The following is a 20289-nucleotide window of genomic DNA, read 5'->3' as shown; positions in this document are numbered from 1 at the left end:
ATGATGCATTTTATGAATATATCAACTACCCCACATTTATCCTTTGCCTGTCCTCAAACAAAAAGAATAAACAAGAGAGAAGTTGTGAGTTTGGGAGTTCACATTTCTTAAAGAGTGAGAGTTAATCATCAAAAGAATTCAAACTCATCGTCCTAGTTACTAATTCTAAGATGCAATACAAGGAATACTTTGGATGCAACAAGTTCAAACCCTGTTGCCTGGGGATATGGATGCATGATGGACTGTGTTGAGATTCTAGCTGTATAAGCAGTGCATCTCCTGTGTCTCGCAGGAGACTGAGGTCCATAGCAAGGTTTTGGACCCTATACACCATCTGATGGTGGAGTGTTGCTACATATGTGTTGCCAACTTGGGGAGCGCCTGTAATTTGTAGCTGAATTTGCATGTTTTGGAAGATTTGAGGGTCTTCAAGTGATATGTTGAAGTTTGGGTAGAAAGTGACAAATACCGTGCCTGCATTCAGGGTCGTCTGAATTGTGGCTATGCAAGCATCCTGGTATTCTCTGTATCTAGTGTCGAGTAGGGCAACTCTTGCCACGACGGGTAGGCCTTTTCTTCCATGCAGAGTTAACACCAACCAAATTGCTCCGTAGTGTAGGTGGGTATAGCCATGAGTCTTCCATTGGTGAACCATCCCTTCATTGAAGCGGAGGGGAATCATCTGCTCAGTTTCTGTCGCTGGAACCAGGTGTTGCTCCATTTGTGAGGCTAGGATTAACTCTCTTGCGGCATTTTTGCGGGGACCAAAGACTTGTTTTATCACTTTTGGGAAAGTAGAGTTTGGTTTTGTAAAATCTTTATATGGGTTTAATAAAGGTAACTGGGTGATGGGTGCTTTACTATCTTCACTCACATACTCTATTTCATATAAGTAATCTATCTTACTAGAGGTTGATTTTCTAAAGGGAGTGGTGTTTAGGGAACTTTCCATGATATATGATTAGACCATAAACCAAGACAGAATGCTATATTTCTTATCTATCCCTTAGAGTAATACTAAGCCAAGAGTTGGTTTTTATGATGCACTAAGAATATTTGAGAAATCGCTCGTAAGATGTTTTAGCTCGATAACCGAGGCAATACTTCCTAGCTTTGAGCCTCAAGGTACTTTGAGCATTATGATCTTATGAATTCTTTCTCAAAATTCTTTTTTTTTTTTTTTTTAGCTATGTCAGATTTCTGATGTGGAGGATCCAGTATGTGGCAACCACAGAGCCTACTTTCTATATTATCTTGTAGAAGAAGACTACTCATAGGCTTATTACTCTTTGGGGAGATAAGATTTAAAGCTTAGACTGTCATGGCTCTGATACCAAATTTACAGACACATAGTGGGTACAATCACAAAGAAGGTTTATCAGGATCAAGAGTATTAATAAGGGTATTTAAATGATGGAAGAGATGATTATACAAGGGAGATATTTTATTTATATGGAACACTCACTAATTACAAGGACACTCAAAGTTTTTCTCTCAGACTCGATTACAGGACTTAGTTTTGTTTATGCAAGCACCCAAGCCTCTTATTTATAGTGATACAATGGATACCTAACTTTTTTTCTTATTTAACATATGCTTTACTTGTTCAACATGTGCATCATTATTTATTATTCCCCTTGTCTCCAAAAAGAGCGGTAGATTCTCCCTTATCCGAAGTCTGAGTCCTCGTCGTCTTCTTCGCTATAAGAGACTATCTTCGTTATGAAGATTAATTTTGTGGCCCGGGATATACATTTTTATGAAAATTGTCCCCATCAAAAGGATCATCATTATAGCTTATCTGGATCTGGGCTTTGTATTCTCTCTGAATTATGACTCCGTCTTCTTGTTGTTCTTGCTTTGTGATGATGTTGAAAATGACTAAGACTTTGTATCCTTCTTGTGCTCGAATATTTTCTTGCCACCATGTCACGTCGTGGAACAATATGAGCCACTTGTACAACAACTTGTAGTGCTCTTTCCTTCTTGTCAGAATGCACTTTGCCAGACACTGAAGTAATCTGCATTTGTCAATGAGTACTCTAATGGTGTACAGTTCCGCTAGGTACCATAACAAGAAATACGCTTCTTGCGGAAATTTACCATAGTGAGTTGGGTTTAAGTCTATGGTAGTGAGGAAAGGGAATACCGGATGATAAGGTAGCTGGAGGAGTGGCCCTTGGTCTAGACCATACCTGTAGACATAGAGCTTCAAGAATCCATGGAGCTTCTAACATCCTTGATAGACTAGAGAAGTCTCTAGGATCTTTTCTTGTATTCCTTGTGGCATCTTTGCAATCATGTTCCTCAGGGACTCTTCGGTTGGAGTGAGAGTGTATATCATCGGTATGACAGCTGAAATTTGCCTTTGTATTCTGGATAGGAAGTCGGGGAGAAAATTGTCTTTTCCTTTGATGTGTTTCACGTCAAACTTCCACTGTGAAAACCAACTTTCCCATCTAAGTAATTGTGCTTGTGGCAAGATCTTTTGCTTAAACTGAATCATCTTTGGGAACGAGGACATGTCCATTTCGATGAGAGAGTGTTGTCCGACTAGGTGGAACTCGAACTTTTCTATGCCTCTCTTGACTGCAAGTAACTCCTTGTAGGTAGAATGGTAGTGCTTTTCACTGTCTTTGAAAACAGCTTGCATCAGTTTGCAGGATTCTTTTCCCTTTAGAAGGGATCTTCAATGAGGGTAGAGTCTTTGAGATCCGTTTCAGCTCTTTTACTGCTTCTGTACATCTTTCGTCCCATGGAGGAGCATCTTTCTTTAGCTGTGTTGAAAGGATTGACCTGTACTTTGCTAAGCCATGAATGAATTCCGCCATGTAATTGAAAACTCCAAGGAATTGTTGGACTTGTTTGAAAGAGAGCTTGTCGACTGGGAATTCATTGAGCTGTGTTGCAATGTGAGGCTGCAGATGGTATTGCCCTTTTGAGATATGCATGCCAAGAAAATCAATCTCTGTCTCTCCAATGGCCATCTTTTTCTCGGAGAGAATGATGCCATACTGTTGGACGATCTTGTGAAATTTCTCTAGTAATCGGGTATGGGAGTCGATATCCGGAGAGAACAAAAGGATATCATCGATGTATACCAGTGCATTTGGAAGTATTGGCTCGAATATCTTTGTCATTGCCTTTTGAAATAGCGATGGGGCCACCTTTAATCCAAATGGCATAACCTTCCATTGGAAATGATGGTCTGGAATGCAAAAACCTGTTTTAGGTCTATCATCCGGTTTGATTCCCAATTGCTAGAATCCCGCTTTTAAGTCCAACTTTGAGACGACTTATGCTTGTGGGAGCCTTTGGAATAAGACTTCTCGCTTCAGTAATGGAAACTTGTCATCAGCAAGGAAGTGATTAAGTGGCTGGTAATTGATGACTAACCTCAATTTTCCTCGGACTTGTTCTGCCCTATTGTTGACGTAGAAAGTCTCGCATGCCCATGATGAAGTTGTTTTTTCGATGAGACCCTCCTTTTGGAGTAGGTTTACTTCTTCAAGTGCCAGAGTATAATGATCTGGATTCATCCCTGGATGACTAGCCTTTGTGGGATTGAATCTTCATTTTTCTTGAATGGCAAGGATATGAAGAAGTCTGGATTTTGCCATAGGGGTGAGGAACATTTGGTGAGGAATTCTGAGTGAGAACTGGCACAAGAGGTCTTGGTAATCTCTTCTTTGATGGGGTTCAGGAGTTCCATGGGGTAAAAGTGGGAAATGGTTGTCCATGATAACATGTGGTTTTTGTGTTTAAGGCTTTTTGGGTGCCAAGAGTATTCTTTTAAGGCTATGGAGGATATTAAATCCAAATATGAAGTCTTTTCTCGGAAAATCAGACCCATATACTTTAGATTTAACTATATATCCTGGGAATAATTGGATATGGATGGGCTTACTGATGAGGGAGATGTGGAATATCTGCCCGTTGGCTGCTTTGAAGGCTACTGAACACCGATCCCAATGGGTTGATGGGATTATATCTGGTTTGATGATTGAAGATGCCGCTCCTGTATCAAAGAAGGCTATTACCGGTATAGGCTTATCGTATTTGGTAGGGAAGATGTAGATCTTGGCATTTGGAGCTGGTTGGGATAGATACGCCAAATCTGCTTTTTTTGACTCTTCAACCTTGCATGAGTCTAGGGTGTAGAGATCAAAAAGCATGAATTGGTCGTCAGCATCCTCTTCTTCTTCGGTTTCAGATTCTTCTGAGAATTCATCATTATGCTCAATTCCCATTGCAAGGACTGTATCATCAGTTGGTTCATCATCAAGAGAGAAGATGGACTCGATGTCTGAGTCGTCAATGTCTTCCACTTGGGCTAGATATCAAAGGAGATTATCCCTCTTCTTCTTATTTGGACACTGTTTTGCATAATGTCCTTTCTTTTTGCAGATGTAGCATCTGTCAGATTTCTTGTAGCCTCTTTGTTTCTTTCTCCTGAAGAATTTCCATTTCTTTCCACCAGATAGCTTGGGATACCTCTTTTGCCATTTGTTTCTTGATTTTTTCTCCTGTTTATAGCTCGTAGAACATCCACACCTTTTTGTTTTTCATTTGATGGAGAGTTCTGGGCGGTCACATGCTCTTCCAAGTAGTTTTCCTTGTTCTTGCAGCTGTTTGAAGAACTTTTGGTGGTTGCATAGCTTCTCGAGGGCTGCAAGAGAGATCTGGTATATTTCTCCCAAAGAAGCTTGACTTAGAGTCATATTCTTTAGGGATCATATTCGAGAGGTCTCATTCCCAAGAGGCTCTGGAAGTGAGTTTAAGTACGCCTGCTTGAGATTGCCATCGTCAATTCTATTTGGTGACATCCTCTCAGAGTGCTTCTCCAGATCTTTTCTTTTGAAAGAGCAGCATCTCATGCTCATATATTCTTCTCTTGCTTGGATTGTATAGTGATCCCATGATGTGGTCATCGACCCAGCAAACCATCACAATAAGACCCCAGTGACCTTAGACAATCCAGACGGCCCATCCGAAGCAGAGAGAGGCCTTATAGAAGCTGAACCGGAGAAAACAATGAAGCATAAAGGTGAGCCCAACAGAAGCAGAGGTGAAAACTTGGAGTCTTACCAACAAACTGTCATCAATGGAGGATATGATCTATCCAAAACACTTTTGGTTCGATCCAGAAATGAGGTTACCCAAGAATCAACTCAAACTCTTGGCCAAAGCATGTTCAAGCCACCCAAGAAGACCCATGCGCCTTATTCAGCACTGATGAAGTCCGAGCTCAACTGCTCTAGCTCGGCCAACACTTGTATTACATTTATATCTCACCCAGTGAACTCTTAGAAGTGGAATCAGTCCAATTGGAGCTCAGAAAAAAGAGTTACTCAGTTTACAAATCAGGTGATGCACAACTTCTACGATTTGGACATATGCGCATTGATCAAAGGATTCCGGCAAAAACAGGAGGAATCAAGCTATGAACCGGCTTGTTATGGATTCCTTATTCATCATAGAATCCAAGAGAATTAGAATCAGACCGAGATCTATTTTGGTTTAGGAGATATCCAATTTCTAAACCGATGGATTCTCCACTTGCCTTATTTGCAACCTTACGGGTTTATGAGGCTTCAAACATATCAGTGGCACCCAGGAGACTCTGAGTTACTTCTAGAAGCTTTCCAAAACATCATAAGGTGCACCAACACGCATTGGATCAGGCGGATCAAACTGAATTCTCAATTAAGCCTACCGGAGCCGTTTATGGAAAGTATGACAACCGACCGGTTCAATCTCTTACAAAACCGAGTTTGGCGACCAGGGGAGTTCCTTATACATATAGAGGAGTCTACAAACGTCTTACCATGCTCTAGAAACCACAGGATCAGGCGGATCCTCATGTTTGTACACTTTCCTTTTCCGGACGCATTCACACTTGGAGGAATAACTCTCCAACGGCTCCTTCTTCTAAGATGCTGCGTTTTGGAGCTTCATTCACTGAATCTGGACGTCCCAAGACACCACACCTACGCACCCAAGTTGTCAAGACTCAAGCACAGCTCCACTTACCTTACTTGGCCGAGATTTAGTCATAACGGCTAGTTTTGCATTTAGTTTTTGATTTCTTTATTGCTTTAGTTTTTAGAACGTTTGTTAAGACTTGTGTAGAGCATTATATAAGCTCATTTCTGTCTTCATTGTAAAACACCTTTCAATCAAATCAATACAGAAGTTTCTTATTTTTTTTCAAAGTGTGTCCTTTGAAGAATTGCTCTTGTCTTTTGAATATTAGTGTGAGATTCACTCTTATTCATTAGAATTCTGCGGATAACTTTGTTTGTGAGATTCAAACAAACTTATTCGTTCATAGATTGAGAGAGTCAATCAAAACCACCATCCTTCATTTCTATCATCGCCCACTTCCGCATATAACTTGTTGTCTTTGACAACCTTGTGAAGTATAAGATTTGGTGTGACTCCAATCTTATATCATTTGGTATCAGAGCACAAGTTCCTATCAAGGTGCTTTTGTTCTTTGTCTTTTGATTTTGTTATTTCATTTCAGTCTTTGTTTTATATTAAAACAAAAAAATTTGTTTCAATTCTGTTTTCATTGTTTTTGCTTCATTATAGAATCCCATAAAAAATTTGTTTCAATTCTGTTTTCATTGTTTTTTATGGGGTTTAGTTGTCGTTCTATTACAAGGAAAAGTCAAAAAAAAAAGAAGAAATTGTTCATTCACTTGTTTTGAAAATTTGCCATAAAATTTGTTTCCTTATTTTGTTGGTTGAATTATTATTTTCCTTTTTTTGTGTGAAGATAGTTACGCTTTATTCTTCTTCACTTTTGCGAGGTACAACTTAATTAGCTGCTATGGAAGATTCAGAAGAAGATAATCCTTACCAACATAATTTTGAGGGAGATTGGAGTCAAGAGGAAGATTCCTACCAAGGCATGAGCCCATTTGAGTCTGACCAGGAAGTTGACTATGAGTCTCCACCGTGGCCAGGAGATGGCTACACCAGCTCTAGAGTAGGAGATGATTCAGATGGAGAAGAGTACGAGCCAGAGCCACCCTATTACAACAGAGACAACACCAATCAATCAGCTTGGTCTAGAGATGAAGAGACAGACCGAGAAGAAGATATAGAAGGTGACCATGAAGGAGACACTTGGGAGGACAAAACTGAGTCTCAATATCATGAAGGAGACTACAGCACCGAGCCAGAAGACCAAGATGACTCAGAGCATAGAGGTTTCACTCATGGAGAAGAAGTCCAAACTTTAGAACCTGACCAAAGGCCATGGTGCGAAGTAACTGATTCTGAAATCAGTTCAATAGATGCTGACAAAACTGATGATGAGTCTTGGAGCCACGAGATACAGCTAAAAGGAAGCATGGTTGATGGCCCAGAGCTTGAGGAGGAGGACCAAGAGCCAAACGGAGAGCACATCAACTACAGTGAACAAGACAAGCAAGATGGTGCGACAACAGATGATGAGGTAGATGATGAGCCACGAAACATCTATTTTTAAGGTCATGAACAAGGACCAGAAGCTTACCTACAGTGGGAGAGCGAAATGGAGTATAGGATGAGGTCACAAAACATTCCTAAGGAGCGGAGACTTTCATATGCACTTGACTCACTTGTTGGAGCAGGTACTAAGTGGTGGGAACAAGAAGAAGTTGAGGCTTATTATAATAATTCTACCATCACTTGGGGTAATCTTAAGCAGCGTATGTACAGAGAGTTTGTACAGAAGTCCCACAACCGCAGCTACATTTCCAAGAGGCTAATGTTCCAGACAGCTACAAGGAGGTGCATGTCTACACCAAAACCGCAGCCTGTTCCTAAGTCAAAGAAAGCCTGCTGTTCTGAGCCAACAAAAGTGTCTCAAGGAACTTTGAAAAAGAAGACAGAGGTTAAGAATCCAGTTGGAGCAACAAGACTTAAACCAGCCTCCAAACAACCTGATGCAGCTCAAACACAGGGCACAAAACCGAAGTGTAAGCCACAAGGCAACACAGAGCAATGTAAGCCATCTATACTCTCTAAAACAATTTGTTATAGATGTCATCAAAGAGGAAATTTTGCTAAGACTTGCCCAGCTAGAAACTCAGAAACAACTTCACCAACTGAACCAGATATAGAAGAAACTAGAGAAGTAGTTGAATTGTATTCTGAAATTTTCAATTCTAGTATAAAGCACTTGTCTTTGCCAAAGGTTGATATTTCAGGTCTAGAACATGAAGTGGAGCTCACTGTGAAGGCAGTAGGCCACAAGGCATCAAATAAGAAAGATGAAGTTGCCACCAGCTGCATTACTATCCAAGAAGAGCCACCAGATTACAACCTGAACTCAAAATCCTTGGCAACGAAGGAAACAGAACTTAACGACAGTTCTGATCAGGTAAGTTCCTTAGCACCATTTAATTTCAACACTTCAAGTTCTGTGCTACTACACTCATTGAATCCAGAAGCAGTTGAATTAAAAGAATTCTTGGTCGAATGCATTTCATATATGGAATTAGACATGAAAAAGAGATTAGAACAAGTGTTCCAAAAACAAACATGTTCCATTGCTCGTAAAAATCTTTTGATCGCGATAACACACTTTTTTCTTGTCCAAAAAGAAATGGTACTTGCAGGAACTGACGAGGAACCACAACAAATCCTACAACAAGAAATCCGTATAGATGCCATTTGTGAAAAGGAGTATTTTACAAAGACAAACAACTTGCTGCCCAAAGAAGTCAGCAACAGACATGAGAGAGGCGTCATCGCTTCTTTACTGATCAAAGAAGAACCACCAGACGCCCAACATAAACCAAACCCAAGCCACGAGAAAACCATGACCCAAGGTAACTCTCTAAACCCTCAGGAAAACCATGATACTAACTTGCTCTATCTCGGTGCAGGTCAAGAAGTTTCGAGGACGGAACTTTTCCAAGGGGGAGGGTATGATGTGGTCATCGACCCAGCAAACCATCACAATGAGACCCCAGTGACCTTAGACAATCCAGACGGCCCATCCGAAGCAGAGAGAGGCCTTATAGAAGCTGAACCGGAGAAAACAATGAAGCATAAAGGCAAGCCCAACAGAAGCAGAGGTGAAAACTTGGAGTTTTACCAACAAAATGTCATTAATGGAGGATATGATCTATCCAAAACACTTTTGGTTCGATCCAGAAATGAGTTTACCCAAGAATCAACTCAAACTCTTGGCCAAAGCATGTTCAAGCCACCCAAGAAGACCCATGCGCCTTATTCAGCACTGATGAAGTCCGAGCTCAACTGATCTAGCTCGGCCAACACTTGTATAACATTTATATCTCACCCAGTGAACTCTTCGAAGTGGAATCAGTCCAATTGGAGCTCAGAGAAAGGAGTAATTCAGTTTACAAATCAGGTGATGCACAACTTCTACGATTTGGACATATGCGCATTGATCAAAGGATTCCGGAAAAACCAGGACGAATCAAGCTATGAACCGGCTTGTTATGGATTCCTTATTCATCATAGAATCCAAGAGAATTGGAATCAGACCGAGATCTATTTTGTTTTAGGAGATATCCAATTTCTAAACCGATGGATCCTCCACTTGCTTTATTTGCAACCTTACGGGTTTATGAGGTTTCAAACATATCAGTGGCACCCAGGAGACTCTGAGTTACTTCTAGAAGCTTTCCAAAATATCTTAAGGTGCACCAACACGCATTGGATCAGGGGGATCAAACTGAATTCTCAATTAAGCCAACCAGAGCTGTTTATGGAAAGTATGACAACCGACCGGTTCAATCTCTTACAAACCCGAGTTTGGCGACCAGAGGAGTTCCTTAGACATTTAGAGGAGTCTACAAACGTCTTACCATTCTCTAGAAACCACAGGATCAGGCGGATCCTCATGTTTGTACACTTTCCTTTTCCGGATGCATTCACACTTGGAGGAATAACTCTCCAACGGCTCCTTCTTCTAAGATGCTGCGTTTTGGAGCTTCATTCACTGAATCTGGACGTCCCAAGACACCACTCCTACTCACCCAAGTTGTAAAGACTCAAGCACAGCTCCACTTACCTTACTTGGCCGAGATTTAGTCATAACGGCTAGTTTTGCATTTAGTTTTTAATTTCTTTCTTGCTTTAGTTTTTAATTTCTTTCTTGCTTTAGTTTTTAGAACGTTTGTTAAGACTTGTGTAGAGCATTATATAAGCTCATTTCTGTCTTCATTGTAAAACACCTTTCAATCAAATCAATACAGAAGTTTCTTTTTTTCTTTCAAAGTGTGTCCTTTGAAGAATTGCTCTTGTCTTTTGAATATTAGTCTGAGATTCACTCTTATTCATTAGAATTCTGCGGATAGCTTTGTTTGTGAGATTCAAACAAACTTTTTCGTTCATAGATTGAGAGAGTCAATCACCGTCGATTGAGAGAGTCAATCAAAACTACCATCCTTCATCTCTATCATCGCCCACTTCCGCATAAAACTTGTTGTCTTTGACAACCTTGTGAATTATAAGATTTGGTGTGACTCCAATCTTATATCATCCCACATGCCAAGGAATTCGTTGTGGATATGTCCAATCACGGTGTCCACCGATTGAGATTGGCGGATCTGTAGCTGTCTGTAATCTCCAAGGCTGATCCACCACTGTCTGAGACGACCATGGAATTTGGAGATTAGCTTGTCTATTACTGTAGGGAGAGTAGCTTCTGGGTTGAGCAGTTGTTCGGTCAGCCATGCAAGCATCTCGTAAATTTTGTCTCTCCATTTTGATGGGGGAACATTGTCGAAAGAGAAACCACTGTGTGAGTCAGTGTGGCTTCTCGGATTCCAGTCTGGTGGAGTTTGAGGCCTCTGTGGTCTCTTCTGTCTTCAGATATGTTTCCTCCATCGCTTTCCATATCTTCTTCTTATACAGTTGGTTCGGCCATCATGAAGTTTGGGATTATGAACTCCTCGTCAGAACTTTCTTGTAGCGTCATCAGGCTTTTCGCAGAACGTTGTTGCTTTGGTGGTTTTGTTTGCTCCACCATTTGTTCAAGAAATGTAGAGATTGGATTTTTGGCGTGTTCCACCATAAACTGTGCTTCACTCTTTTCAGGTGAGGTTGTCTTTGTGTTTTCTGGTGCAGAAATATTCGGAGTATCTTTAGGAACAGCTGGGTGTTTCTTTTTTGCAGGACGTTGCTCTTTGGTTCTTGTTGGTAGGAAGGAGGATGATCCAAAGATACTTGGGTCATGGGAAAAGGAGAGAGGTTGTGTTTGGGTCATGGCTGGTGGAGAATATATAGGATAGGGTGTGAAGAGATCATATGGCATTGGGGTCTGTGTTTTGGGCTGGTTTTGTAATGATTGTAATTGGGCTTCAAGAGATCTTAGCTCTGACTCCTTTTGGTACATGAGTGGGGAAGTTGTGGAAACAGTAGTCGTCAGGTGTAAGAGTTCTTGGTGAAGAGAACTTATCCTTTTGTTGATTTCTTTGATTGAAATGTCTAGGATAGATACCTTTCTGTCGATTTGGCTCAAGAGATGGTTTTGGACCATAGTGTTTTCTGATTGCCAATTTAAAGTTGCTTCTGTTGCACTTACTTGTTTTGCCGCTGCATCTGGATTTTTAACGTTCGGATTTATGATTTTGCATGAGTGCCTGATGTTGCCTTCTTCAAATTCTCGTGTTGGAAATGTTGGCTCTTGAGAGGAAGAAGAACCGAACATATAACATGTGCGGACATCTTCATTGTCAGGGGTTGGTGGAGTTGATCTGTTTGAATACAAGACATAGTATTCAGACTCTTTCCCCGTAGGTTCTCCAAGAATACCAACTTCGGGGTCTCCAGATTCGTATCGTTCCTTGAGAATTTGCTGGGATGACTTCTTTTTTCTTCGCCTTGGTTTTTCTTCTTCATCTGAGCTACTCATTAGGCAATAGTCACAGTCACAGACGTCAAAGAATTTGTGACCTAATTCGTCTGAGAATGCATAAACAGGGTCTCCGGCTGCATTAAATTTGTTTATTAGAACACCGGGCAAATATTGCCTCAGGGGTTGTACTTCTTCGGCTGGAGAGATTGCATTTATCTCAGTGAAAAACGCCGGATGCCGTGGTTTTTCACCATCCTGTTGTTTGAAAGGTATCTCGATTGCTCCGTCTTTTCTCTTGTGGATGGGAGAGTACACGGATTGAATCGGTACGCTGCTTTCATGAAGCTTTTCGTAATTTGTCACCCAAGACTCTGGAAGTAATTTAACTAATTCTTCTCTAGGGATTTTCCTGGGGATATGGATGCATGATGGACTGTGTTGAGATTCTAGCTGTAAAAACAGTGCATCTCCTGTGTCTCGCGGGAGACTAAGGTCCATAGCATGGTTTTGGATCCTATACGCCATCTGATGGTGGAGTGTTGCTACATATGTGTTGCCAACTTGGGAAGCGCCTGTGATTTGTAGCTGGATTTGCATGTTTTGGAAGATTTGAGGGTCTTCAAGTGATATGTTGAAGTTTGGGTAGATAGTGACAAATATCGTGCCTGCATTCAGGGTCGTCTGAATTGTGGCTATGCAAGCATGCTGGTATTCTCTGTATCTAGTGTCGAGTAGGGCAACTCTTGCCATGACGGGTAGGCCTTTTCTTCCATGCAGAGTTAACGCCAAGCGAATTGCTCCGTAGTGTAGGTGGGTATAGCCATGAGTCTTCCATTGGTGAACCATCCTGACCTACACAAGCATTCTTATCATTCAGCCTTTTTAACATTCATTAAGTTGTAACCATGTCGATCAACTGATGCTTATTCAAAAAAATTGTTTGGCTAAGGGATGAGGTTATCAGATAAAGATGATCTCATTCAATACTTATGAGTAATGAAGCAAGGGATCTCTCTTTGAATGATCGAACTTTGGCAGAAGGCTAAAGGTAAAAAGCAACTGATGCATACAAGGGCACGAACTCATCTCACCTCAATACCTAAGATGTATCTAACCCAAAGTCTCACACTTCTCTCCTCACATGAGCCTCACATTTCTCTTTTCACTCATTTTTTTTTTTCTCTTACTAGGGGATTCACTTTTCATTTACAAACACTGGCATTGAGTTCTAAACTTTACACTTAGGTCTCTTTCCCTTAGCATTTTCCAGCCTCTGTTCTTATCTCTTTGGACACCTGAGCCTTTTGGCTTCTTTTCTTTTTTTCTTTTCACTTAAAGGCTGGACTTTCCTTTTTAAAACACCAGAGCTTTCTTTCCTTTGAACACTAGACCCCAATCGATTTTCTTTTCTTTTCCATCCCCTAGATCTCATAACTCTCCACTTCCCACACATCTCTCTTTTGAGCTCTCACCAACAAACCATTCCCCCACACTTAATTCTCGCCAAGACCTCTTAGTTCCTTGGTGATGGAACTAAACACCATGAGGCTTATCCTTGTCGCTCTAAACCTAACACTTTCTGCTAAGTTTGATCCAAGGTGGCCTCTCAACACTCACAAACATTTGGCTTGAAGGAAGGTTGGGTTCAGGGTGTGGAAATTGATCCAAAGTGTGGAATTAGCTATTTGAGCTAAGGAAAAAAGTGGTAAAAATGGCTTTCTAGCTCAAATATGTGTAATTATCCACAAGTTCATCTAAAGAAGCATCAAAAGATATTTCAAAATCAGATTACGGGTTCCACTTGCTAAGGCTGAATTCAATTCAAAGCTTGCTTTAATCAAGGTCCAAACATTGTCACACATTTCATCACTTGCAAGCATCAAAGAATTAATAAGTAGGGCCATGAACTAAACTCTTAAGATGCTGCTCTCTCAAAGAAATAACAAGCATGGCTCATTCGGTAAGCCAGTTTGTTTGGTAAAACTGCTCCCGGTATGAAGTCTATTTGGTTCTCTATGCCTCGAATTGGTGGCAATCCTTCAGGCATTTCTCCAGGGAACACATATTTAAACCTGTCAAGTAAATCAGTGATCTCCGGTGGTAGTTCAAGTTCACCTAAACCTGCACTCAAAAGCTCCTTAAAGATCATTAGTAGCATTGTGTGTTTAGGAGCAAAAACTTTTCTAACCTAGCTAGGCTGAACAAGAACATTTTAATAAGAGATACTTACTTTTTCTTTAAGCATTTGAATTTGTAGTTCATGCACTTGTGATGGTGTAAGAGGTGCTAAACTAAATTTTCTTTTGTTATGCATAAGTGTATACATATTAGTCCTAGCATCATGCTTAGTTTCTATATCTAATTGCCATGACTTACCTAACAATAAATGACCAGCTTGCATAGGAACTACATCGCATAAAACTTGATCTTGATATTTTCCTATGCTAAATGGAATGGTGACTTGATCGGTAATCTTAAGCTCTACTTTATCATCGAGCCATCTCAGCCAATAGGGCCGTGGATGTTTAGTTCTCTCAAGGCCTAGCTTATCAACCATGTGAGCACTTGCAACATTAGTACAAGACCCACCATCAATAATTAGGTTACATACATTCCCTTTTATAGTGCAACGGCTGTGAAAGATGTTCTCTCTTTGTATGGTCTCGGCTGGCTCCACCATTACACTTAGTACACATCTAGTGACAAGGAGCTCTCCTGTGTCTAGATAAGCTATGTCACCATACTCATCGTTTTGATGTTATTGAACATCAGCTTCATCGTGTGACTTATAGTTTCCAGCCTCGGTCATGAGCATCACTCGGTTGTTTGGGCACTCGCGAGACATATGACCTCTTCCCCTGCATTTGAAACAAGTAATATCTCTTTCACGCTGAGGGTTATTGGTCTTACCTGCCTCTGGCCTGGTGTCTTTGCTTGTTTTAATTGCCTTGCCTTTGAAGCGTGAATCAATCTCCACCCTCTTGCCTTTGTCGAGTGGTTTGTTGAAGTTGGAGTTCCAAGTGGTTTGTGGCTTGCTTCTGGTGTTGGCAATCTTCTTTGTGATTGATATGTTCATTATTTGCAGCATTTAGGTTGTATAATCCATTCCAAATCATGTTTTATTTCATACATTTTAGGCCTTTAGGTGTTGTTTTAGGACTTAGGGGTTGCATTAGGTCCCAATGAGTCTTTGCATAGTTTGGAGTGTTTATCAGGTGTATTTGGAGCTATTTGGAGCTGAAAAGGTGAAACCAGGAAAAGAAATGGTGATCAGAGCTTTAAAAATGGTGAAAACAGCCTTTTGGAGGTTATGGCGCTGGCCTGTACTGCAGGAAGCTTTTTCTCGGCAATTTTCATGTACCGCGGGTGGATTTCTCGGCCAAAATACGTACCGACCGTTCAAGTCTCTCGACCAAAATTCCCGGGTGCAGATACATTTCCGAAATCGCGTCACCAGAAGGTCTTGCCGGCCGATTCAGTCTTCAGGGTCTTCAGCAAAGATCAAGTAATTGAGTTTAGATTTCATAACAGCTGGAATCAATCAATTTGGAGCAGCGAGTTGAAAGATAAGCCCACCGGAAGACATACCTATTTCGCATCCTTTCCGGAGCAACGCCAAGACGAGTTAAAGAATGCCGATCCGGGAAACCTTCCAGTCTGATTCAGCTTACAAGGTCTGCAGCAAAGTTGGAGATGATCTAGTCACGGTCCCATAACAGGTCGAATCATTGGATTTGGAATCGTGAGATGAGAGTTAAGCTTACCGGAAGACACACCTGTCTCGTGACAGTTTCGAGACCGATCCGATGAGTCACAAATATTGCATGGGACGATGCCCTTCCAGTCTGATTCAGTTGCCGGGGACTTCATCAAGATTCAAGGTCTTTGAGTGCTCTTTCCAGAACTTCTAAGATCATACAGTTTGGAGCTGTGCTGAAAGATACCGTCTCCGGAGTGAACACTGGTCCAAGAGCTTCTTTTCGATCGTTTCAATGCGCTGCAGAGATGAGCCGTCCAGGGAACCTTCCACTTCCCAAGCTCTGAAGGTTTCTTCACCAAAGTTCGAGATATTTGAGTTCTATTTCCACTGAAGTTGGAATCATGCCATTTGAATCCATATCCTGGAAGTTACGCTCCCCTGAATTCGAAGTGGTTCGAGTGCAACTTAGGCATGCGAGATGGCCGAGCAGAGAACAGAACCACAGAAAGACTCGCGGTTTACACCGACTTGGGCCTGCGACTTGGGACTAAAGATGACCAACTCGCACACATATTATCTCCAGAATGCGTCTTGGTTGTGCGAGTTGAAGATAAGGAAGCCTGAACAGCACAAACACTCGCTGTTTACACCTAGATAGTCATGCGGCTGGGGCTGAAGGATTTAAGGTGCACAAAGCTGTTTCTATGGCTGTGCGACTTGGGCCTGCGACTTGGGACTAAAAGAGGACCAACTCGCACACACATTATCTCAAGAATGCGTCTTGGTTGTGCGAGTTGAAGAGAAGAAAGCCTGAACAGCACAAACACTCGCAGTTTACACCTATATAGGCATGCGGCTGGGACTGAAGAATTTAAGGTGCACAAAGCTGTTTCTATAGCTGTGCGACTTGGGCCTGCGACTTGGGAAGCTCCTGACCCATGAGACATGACCCATTTGAAGCCGGGTCAGTACCCAGTTTGTCCTGGGCTGACCCGGTCCGCAAGAGCCACTATATATGCTTTTTAGGGTTTTTCCAAGACTTGAGCTTTATTCTCTCTTGTTTTCTTTGCCTCTTTAGTGTAAAAACGAGTTTGATCAAGAGATATCTAGCAGATTTAATCATCTTAAAGCTGTTTCTTATCATTTCTTCATCTCATCTTGACTTCTAATCATGATCGACATCACCTCTTGCAAAGGAAATGGTGTGTTCATCATGATTAATGAGTAGTCTCTCTTTAAAAATATAGGTGTGTAGATTTAGGGTGCTTAGATATATATTAATGATTGTTTAAGCTTAGATTCTCTTCTCCTTTCCTTAGTTAGCTGATCCTAATGCTAGATCTCTCATTACAAGCTTGATCTAGAACTTAGGCATTTCTCCACCCACAAGGTGTTTGATGAAATGCCTGAATGAGCTAACTTAAGGGTTTATGCCTTTTTCATCATTGGAATGATTGTTAAATGCATGAATGACATATTAGAACTGTTTCTTAATGCTCATTGATTCATATTTCACAAATGATGATTTGGTTTGAAAATGGATTAGTGTAGAGGTTAATGCCTTCATGAGAGGATTAATCTAGATTATAGTTCTAAGTTTATTGGATAAGAGATCATGTGATTGCTTGCTATGTCTTTCTGTAGAAGATTCAGTCTTTCTTTGTTAAAGATTGTTTGGTCACTAATTAGGCTTGTAACATTATGCTTGTTGATTGCTTGGTTATCTCCAATAGTTGTTAGACTTGATTAAGTGATTTGCAAAGAGATTTCTGTCATGAGAGTGGATTAATCTGATTAAGAAGCCTAGACTAAAGAGTAGCAAGTGTTGCATTGTTGTTTAGTATCATTAGTTTGCATTGAAAGCACCCTAATCAATGATCACACCTAAAGGCTTATCTTCCATCATTTGCTTAAGCACCATCATCTTGTTTTGTTGCCTTGTTTAGTTCATTAATCATTGCTTTTCTTGTTTCTTGTGTTATGCTTTCTTGTTACTTTGTTCACACCAAAACTCATATTTGATCACTTGACTTAAGAGTTTATCACATAAACTAGTGTCTGGCAACCTCACTTATGGATTGATACCCTTTATGCTGCAACAGCTAAGGGATTGATAACCCTTATTAAGGCCTTGAAAACCTTAGTTATCATTGATGTGTTGTTCTGCCTGTATAGACAAATGGAAAAGATCTTTGAAGTCTTGATACACCTGTCTCTCCACTTTGCGACTTTTAAAAGTAGAGACTCAAAACAACAGGACTTGTAAATTAAAATGCTACATTAAAAGACTCAAAAAAAGAAATAAAAGACTACTAAACTAAATTGTCTCTGCATAAGACCAAAGACAATCAAACTCGTTAGTCAAAGGATTTAAACTCGATTGATCACTTACCTTATTTGCTGGCCGAGACATGTGTGGCTTTGACTGAGTTTGAATCCTCCCTCCTAAGTGTCTTGGTGCATTGGCGAGATGGTCATCATGAAGACTTGGGATTGATTTGGAAAAAAGGGCCAGGCATCTTGATTATTTGAAGCTGGGCCGTTTACTAGCTCTTGGCATTCTTCAAGTAATCCAGTCCAAGCTGGGCCACTTCTTGGTCTTCTTGCGGCTTCACTTGATCCACTTGTGACATTGCTTGCATCATGCTCTGGTTATACTTGTGTTGGAGAATCTTAGCTCTTTGTCTTGTCATGGGGCCTTCATGAACAATTGGTACTTCCACATCTTATAGTTGTGGCTCGGTTAAGTCTGGTTCAGCTTGAATGGCCTCATCATCATATGCGTTGGACATGTCTGTCTTAATGGCCATATCTTCACAAGAAATTTGAGGGTGTGTTCGCAGAGCATGGACAGAGTCATGAGCAATAATGAAGTTGTCTGATATCAACCGATCAGAGACGAAGGCAGATTGTGTTGGCGATACAATATCTTGTAGCCATGGTTGCATTCTTTTCACCAGAATTTTTAATACGATCTTATAGAAACCGAGCATGGGCTGATCAGTCTCAAATCTGTCATCATAGTTGGCTTCAGAACTTTCAGGATCAGACAGATTTGTGTATAGTTCCATTCCTTGGGAAATTCCCCTGTTTCAAAAATCTTCTGCACCTCAGATGTTACTTGTTGTCCAAGTATGTCCCAATATTGCTGAAAGAACATACCATTCATGCCATCCACACCTGGGGCACTCGATGGATTAATTGAGAAAGCTGCTTCTTTCACATCCCTCGCTGTAACCTCCTTCATCATCACTTCATTCATTTCAGTAGTTACACGAGGTTGAAAATCTTGAAAGAAGTCTCCAAGGTCCCCATTCCTCAATGTTTGGAATAACCAGAAAATCGATCTGGTTCCTCATTCTCTGGATTTTTAACAAGGCGTGGAAAAACTTTGTATTACGATCACTACCTCTCAGCCATCTATTCCTACTTTTCTGTTTCCAAAAAAACTCCTCCTCCTGTTATGCCTTTGCTATCACCAACTTTAGATCCTTCATGTACTCAAACCGGGGATAGAGAGAAGAGTCCTCGACCTCCAAATCATGTCGAAGCTTCAATATACGGTCCATGGAGTAGCTTTTGTTTTCACGTTTTTACTTGCTTAGGGATTTACGACATTTTCCAAGTATCTCCATTAAGCTCAGAGGCACTGCCTGATGAGTTCCCAGCCATGCTGATCGGATTGCCTCTTTCACCATTGATTTACCGATGAATCTTCTATCAAACCGGAATGAGCCTCAATTGTTGTTTTCTCTAGTCATAAGGTTTACAAGCACGAGTTTAACCCACTTTTTCCAAGAAAACCTGATTGGCCTGAGGGAATTCTTGCTTCCAGGCCTTGTTACCAAAGCAACGATCAAGTTAGCTCTGTATCCAATGCTTGTGTCTAACTCCAGACCAGGTAAAACCATCACCAGCACTTAGCAGCACATCCATTTCACACGTCTGCAGCATCTCTGCAAAGTCTTGAAAAGAGCTATCCCTCCGTTTAGGGCCATCCAATTTCTCTCCATTCTGCAAGATTTCGTTAAAGTCTCCATTCATACACCAAGCCTCCTTACGCTGAGACCCTATTCGCATAAGTGTCTCCCACACATGATTCCGACCTTTAACTTCAGGGTCTCCATAGACAAAGGAGACAAAAAACTCAAAAGCTCCAAACCTGCAAACTTCACCTCCACTATTACATTATTTTTCAAAAAAAAAACAGCTAAACCTCCACTCCATCCTACAGGCTCCACCATGTATACCTTATCATAACCCAACCATGCCTGAATATCTACTAACCCATTCTTACATCTTTTCGTTTCCATGAGAAATAACAGTTCAGGAAAATGTTTCTCACACATCTCCTTGAGACGTGGAATTGTCAGGTCTTGTGCCTGGTCCAAGTCCTGATAATTCCAGCTCAGAATGCTCATTGAGATTGCGACAGTCCCTCTTTCAGGACCACCTCTAAATTGTTACGCCTAGCGATTTTTGATACCTCTCTATCTCCACCATCCGCCTTCCTCTTGGGAGACACACTGATAGTCTTCTCCGCCACTTCTATACCTTTAATGTTACCCTTTGTCTCTGTTCCTTGTGTCTTCTTTCTGCGGCTCGTATTGGCTCTCTTTCTGGTTACTGTTTTCTTGGAGGACGTACCAGACGAACTAGCATCCGAGCTCCCAACAGAGAAACCATTCGACACCGAACAAAACCCAGAGTTCTCTGATGTGAAATTTGCTGCATCTCTTTCAGGGAGTAAAGCCACAGG

General features: G+C 41.1%; 1 pseudogene; it reads right to left on the bottom strand.

Moving 5' to 3' along the window:
* Positions 1 to 9902: 9902 nt before the first annotated feature.
* On the bottom strand, positions 9903 to 12665 carry LOC18020402 (annotated as a pseudogene).
* Between the last annotated feature and the right edge of the window lie 7624 nt (positions 12666 to 20289).

This window comes from Eutrema salsugineum, unplaced genomic scaffold, assembly GCF_000478725.1.
Source record: "Eutrema salsugineum unplaced genomic scaffold, Eutsalg1_0 scaffold_18, whole genome shotgun sequence".
Lineage (NCBI taxonomy): Eukaryota > Viridiplantae > Streptophyta > Magnoliopsida > Brassicales > Brassicaceae > Eutrema > Eutrema salsugineum.
This window is presented reverse-complemented; position numbering and strand designations above follow the sequence as displayed.